At 35.2% G+C, this 14567-nt stretch overlaps 1 pseudogene; it reads right to left on the reverse strand.

Moving 5' to 3' along the window:
• Window positions 1–250: 250 nt before the first annotated feature.
• Window positions 251–636, reverse strand: LOC110300822 (annotated as a pseudogene).
• Between the last annotated feature and the right edge of the window lie 13931 nt (window positions 637–14567).

The raw sequence follows: 14567 nt of genomic DNA on the forward strand, positions 1-14567 counted from the left end.
TTTTTCATGCATTCATACTGGGCAGGCTTCCTCAGGCACCATGTCAGATCCACAATGGATACATTGGGGATAGGAACACAAAAGAACATGCCAGTGAGCTTCCCATTCAGCTCTGGGATGACCTTGCCTACAGCCTTGGCAGCACCAGTGGATGCAGGGATGGTGTTCTGGGCAGCCCCACAGCCATCACATCACAGCTTTCCAGAGAGACCATCCACAGTCTTCTGGGTGGCAGTGATGGCATGGTCTTGAGCCCTTCCATGATGCCAAAATTGTCATGGATGACCTTGGCCAGAGGTGCTAAGCAGTTGGTGGTGCAGGATGCATTGCTGACAATCTTGAGTGAGTTACCATATTTCTTGTGGTTCACACCCATCACAAACACGAGGACATCGGCAGAAGAAGCAGCGATAATGACCTTTTTGTTGCCACCTTCCAGTGGGCCCCGGCCTTCCACATGGTGGTGAAGATGCCAGTAGACTCCAAGACATACTCAGCACCAGCATCACCCCGTTTGATGACAGTGGGAGCTCGCTCTTGAAAGATGATGATGGGCTTCTCATTGATGACAAGTTTCCCGTTCTCAGCCTTGACTGTGCCATTGAATTTGCCATGGGTAGAGTCATCCTGGAACATGGAGATCATGATGGCAACAATCTCCACTTTGCCAAGTGCAGAGCAGAAGGAATCCTTGGTAACCAGGTGCCCAATATAGCCAAATCTGTTCACACCAACCTTCACCACCTTGCCTATGGGATGAAGCTAGAATTGCACAAGATGTGGCTGCCTCTGAAACGGGGGGAGGGGGCAGAGAGCATAAATCATTTGTTTATTATTATTAATCTTATTAATCATTCCAGTTGTTTGCATCTTAAATGATATCTCTTCTCCTGGTTTCCCCTCCACAATGTCCCCCCATACCATCCTCCTTCTCCCTCCTCCCCTTTGCCTCTATGAGGGTCTTCCACCAACCACCCACTGCTGCCCCACCACTCTCTAGCATCCACCCTACACTGGGACATCAAACCTCCACAGGTACAAGGGTCTAGCCTCCCATTGATGTCAGACAAGGCATCCTCTGCTACATGTATATCTGGAACCATGGATCCCTTGGTTGGTGGTCTAGTTGCTGGGAGCACTAGAGTGTCCAGCTGATTTTGTTCTTCTTATGGGGTTGCAATCCCCTCCGCTCCTCCAGTTCTTTGCTCAGATCCCCACTGGGGTCCCTGAGCTCAGTCTGCATTTGTCAGGTACTGATTGAACCTCCCAGGGAACACAACCACACCAGGTTTCTTTCAGTAAGCACTTTTTTAGCAACAACAAGAGTGTCTGGTTTGGTATCTGCAGACCAGATGGATCCCCAGGTGCGGCATACCCTGGATGGCCCTTCCCTTCAGTCTCTGCTCTATATTTTGTCCCCATCTTTCCTTTGGACAGGAACCAATAAATCCTTTAAATTTAGAATAAGCTCTACTCCACTCAGCACTTGGTGATGACATAGAAACTGTCCCTAAACCCTCCATTCAACTGCCTACTGTCAACGGCTTTCTATGCATCAAACACTTTTTCCCAAAGTTTCTGCTTTAACCCAGATATCAGAAAAAGCAGCCAAGTCCTTTGAGACCACAGTTTACATTTTTGATTTTGCCTAGTTCTGATGTCAGGAGTTAAAGGTTCTCCTTTACCCAAAGTCTCAAATCTATTTTTTCAATAAATAAAAGATACATGAAACTTAAATATTCACAGCACTAAATAGTTAAACTTGTTACCCCAAATATATCTTCACCAAAATGGATTGAATAATGAATAAGTTTAATACTTTAAACAGTAACATGATTTCAAGTGCTAACTAGAAAATGAGGAAGTCATAGATTGTTCACACTTGATGAATGTAGTCTTGAAAAAAAAAAACACCTTTATTGAATGATTAAATAGCCATTTTATGTACCTTTTACCTGAGATATAATTCTAAGATTTTATTAATTTTTCACATTGGAAAAAATGATGGTAGAAAGATTCAATATGAAATATACCTGAACAGTAAATAATTTGTTTTTTTTTTGTATAAATATATTTTTAAAAACTCATGTTTATTTGGAAATATTATGTGGAAGAATGGAATAATTTTCCAGTGATTCCTGTTTATCATTGAGCCTAGGGACCTTGCAGGCAATTTAGAGAAGACAAATGCCCCATGGGTTAGAGATCCACAGCAGGAGTTGCTCCTGTAGACTAATGTTCTCAAGATTAATCTATTTATATAGAGACCTTGTTTTCTCTTTAAAATACCTACGGATGTCTCTTACATCATCTGGTACTGCTCTGTAAAATGCTGTTGGTAAGAAAATACAAAAAAAACAATGTAGACTTAATTCATTGAAATGCTACATAATAGACACCTAAAAACTTGCAAAAACTTTTATTTATTTGTAAATTCCCAAATGATACCCCTGAGATCTACATGCCTTTGAGAAATCATGTTCATTAACAACTTTGTTTTGTGTTGTCACCTGAGGTTTTGATATTAGCCATTTTATTGGTGTAATGTAGAATCTTAGGATCGTTTTGATTTGCATTCCTCTGACCACTAAAGACTGAACATTTCTTTAGCTGCTTCCCAGCCATTCAATGTCCTCCATTGTGAATTCTCAGCTTAATTCTATACCCCATATTTTTTTTTTCCAATCTGTAGATTTCCGATTTGTCTTATTGACTATGTCCTTTGCCTTACAGAAGCTTTTCAGTTTCATGAGGTCCCATTTACCATTTCTTGATCTTAGAGTGTGAACCATTAGAGATCTGTTTAGGAAATTTCCTCATCACAATGAGTTCAAGGTTCTTTCCCACTTTCTCTTCATTCGGATTGAGTGTATCTGATTTTATGTTGAGAGCCTTGATCAACTTGGATTTGAACTTTGTTCAAGGTGACAAATATTGGTCTATTTTCATTTTTCTTCATATAGACAACCAATTAGAACAGCTCCATTTATTGAAGATGCTTTCTTTTTTTTCAACTGTATATTTTTGACTTCTTTGTCAAAGATAAAGTGTGCTTAACTGTGTGGTTTTATGTCTGGGTCTTCAATTCTATTCCATGGATCAACCTATCTGTGTCTGCACCAATTCCATGCAGTTTTTGTCACTATTGCTCTGTAGTAAAGCTTGAGGTCAGGGATAGTGATTCTACCACACATTCTTTTATTGTAACTGCAGCATACACCAGCTGATATGAGGTCCCCATCACATATATAGCAAGGGGCTGCCTGGTCCAGGTTCAATTAGAGAAAATGCACCTAACCCTCAGGAGACTGGAGGCCGCAGGGAGTTTAGAGTTCTGGTGGGGTGGGGACATCCTTGTGGAAATAGGGAGGCAGGGGAGAGGTATAAGATGTGAAACAGTCAGAGGGTGGAGCGGAATAAAATCTCCAGTGTAAAAAAAAAAAAAAAAAAAAAAAGAAAAGAAAAGAAAACAGAAAAAAAAATCCTTTGTTCCTCAACCTACTCACTCCTGCTTCCTGACCCTGGCATTCCCCTGTACTGGGGTGAGTTTAGGAGCAGGGCAGGGGGAGGGTACAGGGAACTTTTGGGATAGCATTTGAAATGTAAATGAACAAAATATCTAATAAAAGAAAAACCTTTGTTTTGAATTTTCCAGTAGGTAAATAAATATCTGGTGATATTATAGTTGTGCTTAATCAAAATTCAAAATTACTCTACTTTGGATATGTATGGTGGTACAAGAGTTTCATCTCAGCACATGGTAAAGGGAGTCAATTGACAAGTTAAGGGCAGACAAGGCTATTCAGATTGTTTCAAAAAACAATTGCTATTCATATTTATCAATTCATTTTGTGATAACTTATAGTAATTTTAAAATATTTTATAATATAAAACACCTAATATATATGTATGAAAATATATAAATATATAATATAAATATTTGATATTCAGATGACCTGTCTATGGGACACAGAATTGAATTAAAATCATATAGTAGTAATGAGTGAATGTTTACTCATACCATTAAATAGAGTAGTACAATTTTATTTATTTATTTATTTATTTATTTATTTATTTATTTATTTTAAGGAAAAAGAAGGCACAAAGTTCGGTGCATTTGTGTTCTTGTTACAATTTTCCCTCAATTAGAATGAAGTATTGTTCTTTCTTTATCTTCTAATTAGCTTTAGTGTGAAGTCTATGTTGTCAAATAGTGACTCCTATTTGCTTTGTGGTTTAGTCTGATTAGATCACTTTTGTCCATTTTTTTTCTTAAAGGTTAAATAGATTTTCTGAAGACAACAAATAGATATATCTTGTTTATTGATCTATTTACTAGGCCTATGTCTTTTTATTAGAGAATGGAGATCATCAATATTTAAAGTTACTATGGAATGTGTATTTGGTAATTATTGTCATTGTGTTGCTGATTTTGATGTTTGTGTTTGTGTATGAATTTGTGTTTGATGTTTGTGTGTGTATGAATATGTATTATAAATGGTAATTTATGTTTTGATAATCATGGATTTGTATTTTTTTCCAGTTTCTCCACTGTACTGATTTCTCTCTTCAACCCAAAATCTTTTTATTACATGTTTTTTTTATTTACATTTCAAATGTTATCCCCTATCCCATTCCCCTTCCCCTGCTTTTATGAGAATATTGTTTCCCGCCCACCTACCAACTCTTGCTTCCCTGCCTTGGGATTCCCTTACACTGGGGCATCGAGCCTTCACAGGGCCAAGTCTCTCTCCTCCCATTGATGCCCAACAAGGCCATCCTCTGCTACATATGTGTCTGGAGCCATTGGTTGTTCCATGAGTACTCTTTGGTGGGTGGTTTAGCCCCTAGGAACTATAGGGTTCTGGCTGGTTAATATTGTTCTTTCTATGGGTTGCAAATCCCTTCAGCTCCTTCAGTCCTTTAACTCCTTCATTGGGAACCCTGTTCTCAGTCCAATGGTTGGCTAAGAACATCCACCTCCATATTTGTCAGGCTCTGGCAGAGGCTCTTGTGCAACAGCTATATCAGATTCCTGTCAGCATGTACTTCTTGGTGTCCACAGGAGTAACTGTATATGGAATGTATCCCAAGTTAGGGCAATCTTTGGATGCCCTTTCTTCAGTCTCTGCTCCAAAGTTAGTCTTTGTATCTCCCCTAGTTAGTATTTTGTCCCTCCTTCTAAGAAGGACTGAAGTACCCACACTTTGGTCTTCCTTCCTCTTGAGCTCCATATGGTCTGTGTATGAACTCCCTGATAAGTGGATATTAGCCCAAAAGTTCAGAATATTCAACCCAAAATTTTGTTTCCAGTATTTCTGTTTTTCCATTTGTTGAATGTGTATGTGTGTGTGTGTGTGTAAGTAATTTTTCCTCTTTCAATTTTGGCAGATGATTTGAAAGGCTATACTATAGTTGACTGTGCTGTCACTGTCTTTTAGGACTTAAGATGAATTACTCTAGCCTCTTCTTGCTTTCCAATTTTCCATGTGAAAATCTGTTATTCTGATAGACTTTATTTGTGGTTTATGTGGGGTTTTTTTCTTGCACCTTACCATACTCATCCTTTGCCATGCAAGCTTAGAGATTTTCGTTTCTGGTATTGTCTAATTGGTGCTTGGTGTTCTGTAACCTTCCTTTGTCTGAATGGGTATGTCTTTCCTTAGCTTCTGGAAGTTTCCTTCTACTATCTTATAGACAATCTCTCTTACTTATGCCTATAATTCAAGTATCTAGTATTCTTCACTGTTTTTTACATTTGTTGTTTGTTCCTTTCCATTTTTTGATATTTTTAATTCTTTGCTCATTTGATTTAGATCTTCTTTTTTTAAATGTTTTTTTAGGTATTTTCCTCATTTACATTTCCAATGCTATCCCAAAAGTCCCCCATACCCTCCCCCCTACTCCCCTACCCACCCACTCCCACGTTTTGGCCCTGGCCTTCCCCTGTACTGGGGCATAGGTCCCAATATTCTATCTTCTGTTTCATTCACTCTATTCATAAGGCTTTACTTTGTGTTCTCTAGTTGAGTTGGTAGGTTTTTAAATTCTATGTTCTTTTCAGAATGACTGCACTCAGATACTCCTATCTCCTGATTGAATTTAATTCTCAAGCCCTGGATTGTCTGTGTCATTTCTATCAGCCCTATGTGTTTTCTTTAGAATCACATGGCTATTAATCTCCTTATATCTTCTTAATTTCATTCAGATGTATTTGTGTGTCATTTTAAAGCATCTTGAGTTGAAATTGATGATGTTCTTTTGAATTCTGCACACTAATGCTCATTGGCAAGCAGTACTAAAGGACTGGTAGATTTTGTAGAGGAGACACTAACTTGATCATTTATATTTTTTTTCATATTTTTGAGATGAGGTCTTGGCCTTTTGGACTTCTTTTTCTGTGCTAAGTTTCATATCAACACAGAAAGTTTGAAAAGAAGGTAAGATGTGTAAGCAGGATGTGCCTAGTTGTTAGAAGTGGCTGGGGAGAATGAAATCAGATGTATGAAATGGACCAGGCTGTTATATTAGATCAACTAGCTGGTCCAAACCTGATGTCTATGGGTAGATTATGATGAATAGGAAAATTTGAAATAACCTTGTAGTGACCTGTGCATTGGAGTTCAATAAAGAGGATGAAAGCCTAGAGATTAGTTATAGTGTTCAAGAGGAGGCTATATGACGCCTGTGCATGTATCAGATGCAAGACTTGACTAGATCTGTCTGGTTAAGGAAAAAGCATGGATAGGGAGATCAGAGGGATTCAAGGGTCTGGAAAAGAAGAAAATGAGTCAAGATGTTTGCCTGGGTATACAGGTTAGATACTGTGCAGAAGGGGCTTGCATGTTGTGATATAAAGGTTGTGACAAAATGGAAGCAGGGAAGATGATCATTTCATAAATTTATTGCCCAAAGACATTTGTGCACTGGATGTAGGACTACAGCTAGCTGGTTAAAGAGTAGGTTTGAATGAGGAGACAATGGAGTTTCATGGCACTAGAGGCTGGAGAAGAAACTGGGACTTCTGGATATTGAAAGCTGTTCTTTAAAAACTGTGCAAACTGGTGTAATTATCAAAAGTGGGATACATAATGCCCATATGTAGATTTATTATATTTCTATTTAATTTGTCCATTTACATATGAGGAAATCCTCTACTAGTTTTATGTAGAAAAGAATGTATTTAATAATCAGGTGCAAGAGTACATTAGGGAATAAAGAGAAATATTCTTTTAAAGAGATGATCTATTTTTCTGTGTACTTTTTACTTCATTTTCCAAAGATTTTATTGCATCAAAATGATCCCACAGTAGAGAACCCTCTGCAATGCAGTGGTAGATTGTCTAAATGTCCATATTTCTGGTTTGAAAAGGTACATCAGAAATTTCATGCTTCATGGAAGAGTTCTGCCAAAACTGAAGGTACAGTCACTGCTATTACACCTAAGCCATTTGCTTAAAGTCTTTAAATAATAACTACAGGACCTATTTAAAACTCAATTTAGCAAGAAGCAAACTAGCAATTTTACTTAAGCATGCCCAAATATCTAGCATAATCTTTTAGGACACAGTTTATATTCAATAGGCCGTTATTACTATTGACACTTAGAATGCATTTAAAGAAATATAAAATAGAGTTGGTGGAAGGCTATATTATTTCAGAGAGCTATCAAATAAAGAGATACACACTCTTTACCATCAAAGTGCTGATACAGTTTTAAAAAGGGGAATATAGCAAGAGCAAGAGGTTTATTCTGTTCTCAATAAGTACAACAAATTTTAACATTTTAAAAAGGATTTATTTTCTCTAGTTTAATTGAGTTATGATTTGGAACCCAAAACAAAAATTTAGAAATTTTATAAAATTTAGTATAAGAAATACAGATTTTACCCTTTTGTATGTTTGCTTTGCTTTTTTTCTTTCTTTCTTTCTTTCTTTCTTTCTTTCTTTCTTTCTTTCTTTCTTTCTTTCTTTCTTTCTTTCTTTCTTTCTACTGTCAAAGGTTTAATTTTTTAATTTTTGTTGTTTTTGAAATTTTAATTTTAAACAATTTTTTGATTAAAGTTATTTTCTTTTTATTTTTATGTATTTATTTTTATTAGATATCTTCTTCACTTACATTTCAAATGCTATCCCAAAAGTCCCCTATACACCCCCCCCCGCCCTGATCCCCTACCCACTCACTCCCACTTCTTGGCCCTGGCATTTCCCTGTACTGGGGCATATAAAGTTTGCTAGACCAAGGGGTCTCTCTTCCTTATGATGGCCGAATAGGCAATCGTCTGCTACATATGGAGCTAGAGACAAGAGCTCTGGGGGTACTGATTAGTTCATATTGTTGTTCCACCGATAGGGTTATAGACCCCTTCAGCTCTTGGGTACTTTCTCTAGCTCTTTCATTGGGGGCCCTCTGTTCTTCTTTAAGGCAAATGACACTGTTAATATGACAAAAAGGCCACCAACAGATTGGGAAAAGATCTTTACCAATCCTAAATCTGATAGGGACTAATATCCAATATATACAAAGAATTCAAGAAGCTGGACTCCAGAAAATCAAATAACCCCATCAAAAATGGAGTGCATAGCTAAACAAAGAATTCTCAACGGAGGAATACTGAATGGTTGAGAAGCACCTCAAAAAATGTTCAATACACTTAATCATCAGGGAGAGGCAAATCAAAACAACCCTGAGTTTCCACCTCATACCACTCAGAATGGCTAAGATCAAAAATTCAGGTGACAGCATATGCTGGCAAGGATGTGGAGAAAGAGGAACACTCTTCCATTGCTGGTGGGACTGCAAGCTGTTACAACCAAACTGGAAATCAGTTTGGCAATTTCTCAGAAAAATGGACATACTACTACTGGAAGATCCAGCAATACCTCCCCTGGGGATATACCCAGAAGATATTCCAACTTGTAATAAGGACACATGCTTTGTTTTCTACTAAAGAGTTTGGAGAGCCCTGAATCAGATTCTCAAGGATAATTTCATGCTGTGGTGTGGCTATACTGAGGTATATAAATAGATAGTTTCCTTATCATAATTATTACTTATTATTAGTGTTATAACTGTTGAGTATTAGTTCCTTAGAGATTTATACATAGTTAACCCAGACACATTTTTGTATGTCTTGATTAATTTTAAAATTATCACAGTTTCTCTGACCTTTATATCAATGTTTAAATCAAAATTAAACCATGTTGTGATTAATAAATAATTAGCATTATCATATGTTCTTATTTTCACACATAAATTCATCATTTATTGGGCACATGAATTTTAATTTGTATTTATAGGACTCTGATACTTTATTGCTTAGAGTTCTCCACAAAAAAAAAGATATATAGTACTATAGTGTATCTACCAATGGTATATTACAAATATAGTCACTGTTTAAATTGAACACATAAAATCATAAATGAAAATAATTTTAAGATTATTATAATATAGTAATAAATTATATAAAGGAGGAACAGAATTTTGAGAGAGTCTATGGTAGGCCCTAATTAGGCAAACAATCGTAGTATCTTTGCATGTGAAGCAAGTTTTAGCTCGTATTTTGATTTGATACAGTATATATATATTTATATATATATATATAAATATATATATATATATTTGATACAGTATATATATATATATGCATCTTTTATACTGTATCAAATCAAAATAACATCCACCATCCACGTTTTAATTGCCTTATTGCCTTTATTTTCCTTCAGTATTGAACACTATATGACATCTGCTGTTGGTGACAGATTAGCAATCCATAATATGATACACTGCCAAATATAGTTTTAATCAATGTCTCTAGAATTTTATTTGAGTCTCTAGAATTACTCCTCTATAGAACTTCAAATTTGTTCATTAGTTTACATATTCCAAAACCATGATGACACTTGAAATAAACTCAATATATATTAGAACCTGAAATATGTTCATTGTAGTTGTTGTTTATTTATTTGTTTGTTTTGATTTTTCTTTGGCCTATTTCCCTTAGTGTATTTTAATTCATTAGGATATTTTTTCTTTTTTTAAAAATTAACTTAAATTCTGTTACACACATTTACTTCCATTTATCTACCTAGTAGTTGACAGGCAAATTGGTTGTTTATTATCTTGGTTATTGTGAATATTGGCATAATGAATATTAGGGTGTAAATATTTTTATGAAATTTTGTTTTTATTTGTTAATAATGGTATATATTAAAAAACATATTACTGACTTGTATCTTTGTTTAATTATTGTAAATCATGAATCTCTATGCTTCGTCCATGGGAATATAATAATCTTACATTGAATTTTAAAATGATAGAAAAATTCTTTATTGTTGATCATTATAAAAAAGACTTTATAGAAAATTGGAATGGTTTACTAGAGTAATGACTATTAAACACATTATCAAAATGTTCATATTTGTATGTATGTAAGATATATAATAATTTTTTATTAATTAAAATTGTATTTCTTTTACCTGTTTTGCTTTATCTTTGTTTTATGAGTGCTTATAAATACTATAAATACTTCGTTTTCATTAGATGTAATTGTCATCTCAAAGTCTTACTGCTGAACAAGCTTACCCTTCCCAGTGTCTCTGAACTCGGATTGGTTAGTTTAACCCAGCTTTCCTGGCTCAAACAACTCTGGAAGTTGGCTGAATGTGGCTTCCCTTGACTTCAGACTGAATTTTGCTGCTTGGGTTCAAATTCACTCTGGCAATTTCCTCTTATCTTCAGTCTCCTGCTCATTCTCTGGCTGCTTCTGTCAAGAAATATAACCTATATCTGTAAACTGCCCCACCCCTATCCCACATATGCTTAGAAATCTTCTCTATTCTTCTATCATTTGCTGTTCTCTTAAGGGTTGAGCATATGCTATCTCTGATTTCTGTCAAATCTTTCTCTGATTAATCACTTTGTCTACCTCTCAGTTAGAAATCACTTTAAAGCATGGTTACTTCCTTCTATAAACTAACTTTATATGGCTTGCATTTAAATGTCGGTGTCCTAAGAGCTGAAAAGAGTAAAGGTCTGTGGTGTGTCTGCATTCTAGCCTAATCATACAGACCTAGGTCTTTGGATATAATACCTTGCCTGATCCGTCATGTTGCTGGATTAAAATTCCTCTACATGACAGACTAGTATTCACTCAAGTCTCATTTTTAAAAATGAACTCTTATTTAATGACTTGTAGTATAAATTGTTTTACATGAAATTGGGACTCATTTACCTTATCTATAAATTGCATACACTAAAAGTAGTTTTACTAGGACAGAACACAATTTTCTATTAGTCATGACATCTCTTATCCATGAGATTGTTTTTTGTTTCTGACCACCATAGTAAGCAACACTGTGTTTGTTAACTCACAGAATACAAAGTATAACTCTCTCAATCAGGAAATATAAGTACACAGTTTGAGATTTAAAAATTAAAATTTAATGGTTAAGTGTTATAGTTAAGATTATTGCTAATAATAGTTTCAACAGCATAAAAAAAATAATCCATTTTGCCACCTAACTATTGTATTTTAAATTCAATGGCCTTCTTTTAAAACAAAGAGGACTACATTCAGAGGCATAAAGAGATTAATATTCTATACTATTCATATTTTGTGCAAAACAGTTTAATAGTAAAAGTTTTCCTTACTTTATTGCAGTAAGTAGAATTAACATTTATTTCATGTCCTCAAATATTATTTACCTGGAGTGCATGTGGCTCTCCAATATTGATTAGGCAATCCTGACAGAGTCCTGCATTTCTAAAAATGTTAGGAGATAATGTACACCTCAGGGTTCCATAGAATTGAGGTTTGTTTTATTTTTCTAATTCTTTTTTTTATTGGATATTTTATTTATTTACATTTCAAATGTTATTTTATTTCCTGGTTTCCCCTTCTCAAACCTCCTATCCCATTCTCCCTCCCCCTGCTTCTATGAGAGTGCTCCCCTGCCTAGCCACCCACTCCTACCTCACTTCTCTAGAATTCTCCTACATTGGGACATTGAGCCTTCACAGGACCAAGGGCCTCTCTTCCCATTGATGCCAGGTAAGTCCTTCCTCTATAAGATAAGCTATTTTTTCTCTTTAATTTTAAGTAAGTATTTAGAAACTTCTTTCCCTATTGACAACCCATAAAGTATGTTTTAGAAGCTGTTGCTAGTCTGCATTTTCTTTTCAGGGTAATAACTAAGTATATCATCTGGTTTTCTGATGATGTAGCTAACAGACAAAACAGAATAAACTAAGGAGCAAGTCATTTAACTTCTCTTTCTTGTGTGGGAAATGACAGACACTTAGTTTGGGATTATTATTTAGGGCTTCACTCATTATTTTAAAATACTCCATTAAATTACCCTGAGTGTTTTGAAATATTTCCAAAAGACACTTAGTTATATTACTAACATCATTGATAATATGACATGGTCGTAATTTTTTCAAAAGAAAACACAGAAATGTAGATGCCTTTTCCCTCCAGAAAAAAAATCAACCATTTACCCTTCATCTCATTTGTAAACTACTCAATGTTACTTCATTATTATACTTTACTTCGTGATGCCATATTTGACATCTCATTGGATCCAAAAGCCCTTCTAAAAAACTTTCATCACCTAAAACATATTTACACTTGAGAGTAGCCTTGTGATTTTAATTAGTCGGGAGGCATGTTATCTATAGGTAACAATAACATAGCTCATAATTATACCCTTAAGCTTTTATACAAAATGTAAATCTCGGTTTTTCTTAACTGAAAAACATAACAGCGTATTTTGACATGATAATATATCCCAAATCATAACCAGAATGACATGGTACTTTGATTATTTCAAGAATAAGACATAAAAGAACCAGGAGTAAGAATTCTTCCTCCAAACATCTGTTTGTTCAGAGAATAAGCTAAGTTATTTTACTTCTCTCTGAATTTTATATGAGAAATGATAAGTGCAATACAAAAAATTAGTAAATAACAGATTTAATAATTATCTGTTTGATTGGATTTTATCCCAAATCTCAAATATCTTCTGTGAAAAGAAAAATAAAACTAATAGCTACTCACTAGAGCTGTTTAAATGTCCAGGATAAACATCTGATATGATATATGCATTTAAATTCCTGTAAATAAACAAGGAAAAAAAGAACAATTTATTGATTGAAATCAATGTGACCATATGCGTAAGACTTGCATAGATTCTAGGCTAGCAAAATCCTGGCACAGAGACAGGGAAATGGAAACAAGAGTCTACTCTAACAAGGAAAGTATTTATAAAGTATATCAACAGACAGAGAAACAAAATACTCCAAAGGAGTAATTCTGGGTAACTCAACCATTTTTATCATGATCTTGTGTGTGTGTGTGTGTGTGTGTGTGTGTGTGTGTGTGTGTGTGTGTGTGTTTGAAATTTCTTGTTTGTTTTTTATGATTTTTTTTTGTTGTTTTGGGGGTTGTATTTGGTTTTTTTGTTTGTTTGTTTGTATTGAGGGGGAAGAACAAAAAATTGAATTAGTAGGAACAGAAAGACAATCAGAGAAGGGAGAGGAGAAGAAAAATTTCAAAGTGTATTGTATGAAAAAATCAAAAATAATAATGTAAAAGGAAAAATAAACACAGGATTTTAACCGTTTTGATTTCCAATCTTTTCTCTATGACTATGTGGTAGCAAAAATGCAAAAAAATGTGAGAAATGAGGAAGAAAGTTATTCTTAAAGCACAGTAGTATGTATCTTCATATGTATACATTTGAATGTCTACCCACTCACACAAGATTTCTCACCTTTTAAAAACAAATACCTTTCAGTTACTCTTTTAAAAAAAAATATTGTTCAGTATGTGGTTTAAAAAAAAACCTGAAAACAATTGAAAATTAATCATTTGTTGCTCAGAAATAGAAAATGAACAGAATGCTACATATTCAATTCTCTTTGAATCAATAGATAAATATTCACTGAGAGTTTATATACATACCTAATGCTCCTTATGATTCTGCTTCTTTATGCACATAATGGATTTTTTTTTGTTTTGTTTTTTGTTTCCTAGAAAGGGTGAGTTAGTTAAATCAGCCATAAGCTTCTGAGACTACAATTACATCTGCTGAATAAAATTCACTTTTACAGATCTATATCATCTAGAGTAAACTCTACATATAATCTTACCTTTTTTGCTGTCTTGTTTATTTATTTATTTATATTTTTTAAAAAATTTTTTACACTCCATATTTTCACCTTCGCTTCACCTTCCAACTGTTTCACATACCATACCTCCTCCCCACCCCTCTGTCTCCACCTGGATATCCCCACCCCCACCCCACCTGACCTCTAAATTTCCTGGGGCTTCCAGTCTCAAGGGTAAGTGCCTCTTACCTTTTTTAAAAAATTGGCAGACATCCGGCACCCTCCCAGCCGGAGGACAGTGATCTGCCCTGCAGGGAGCGCCATCTTGGCTCCGCCAAACTTAGTCTGCAGAGGTGAGAGTGAGGACCACAGAGGCAGAAAGCTTCTGGGACAGGCAGGAGCCACAGAGTCGCTGAGGCAGCACCCTTTTGGGGCCGCTGACATCCAGCACCCT

Source organism: Mus caroli, chromosome 8, assembly GCF_900094665.2.
Source record: "Mus caroli chromosome 8, CAROLI_EIJ_v1.1, whole genome shotgun sequence".
NCBI classification, from domain to species: Eukaryota; Metazoa; Chordata; class Mammalia; order Rodentia; family Muridae; genus Mus; species Mus caroli.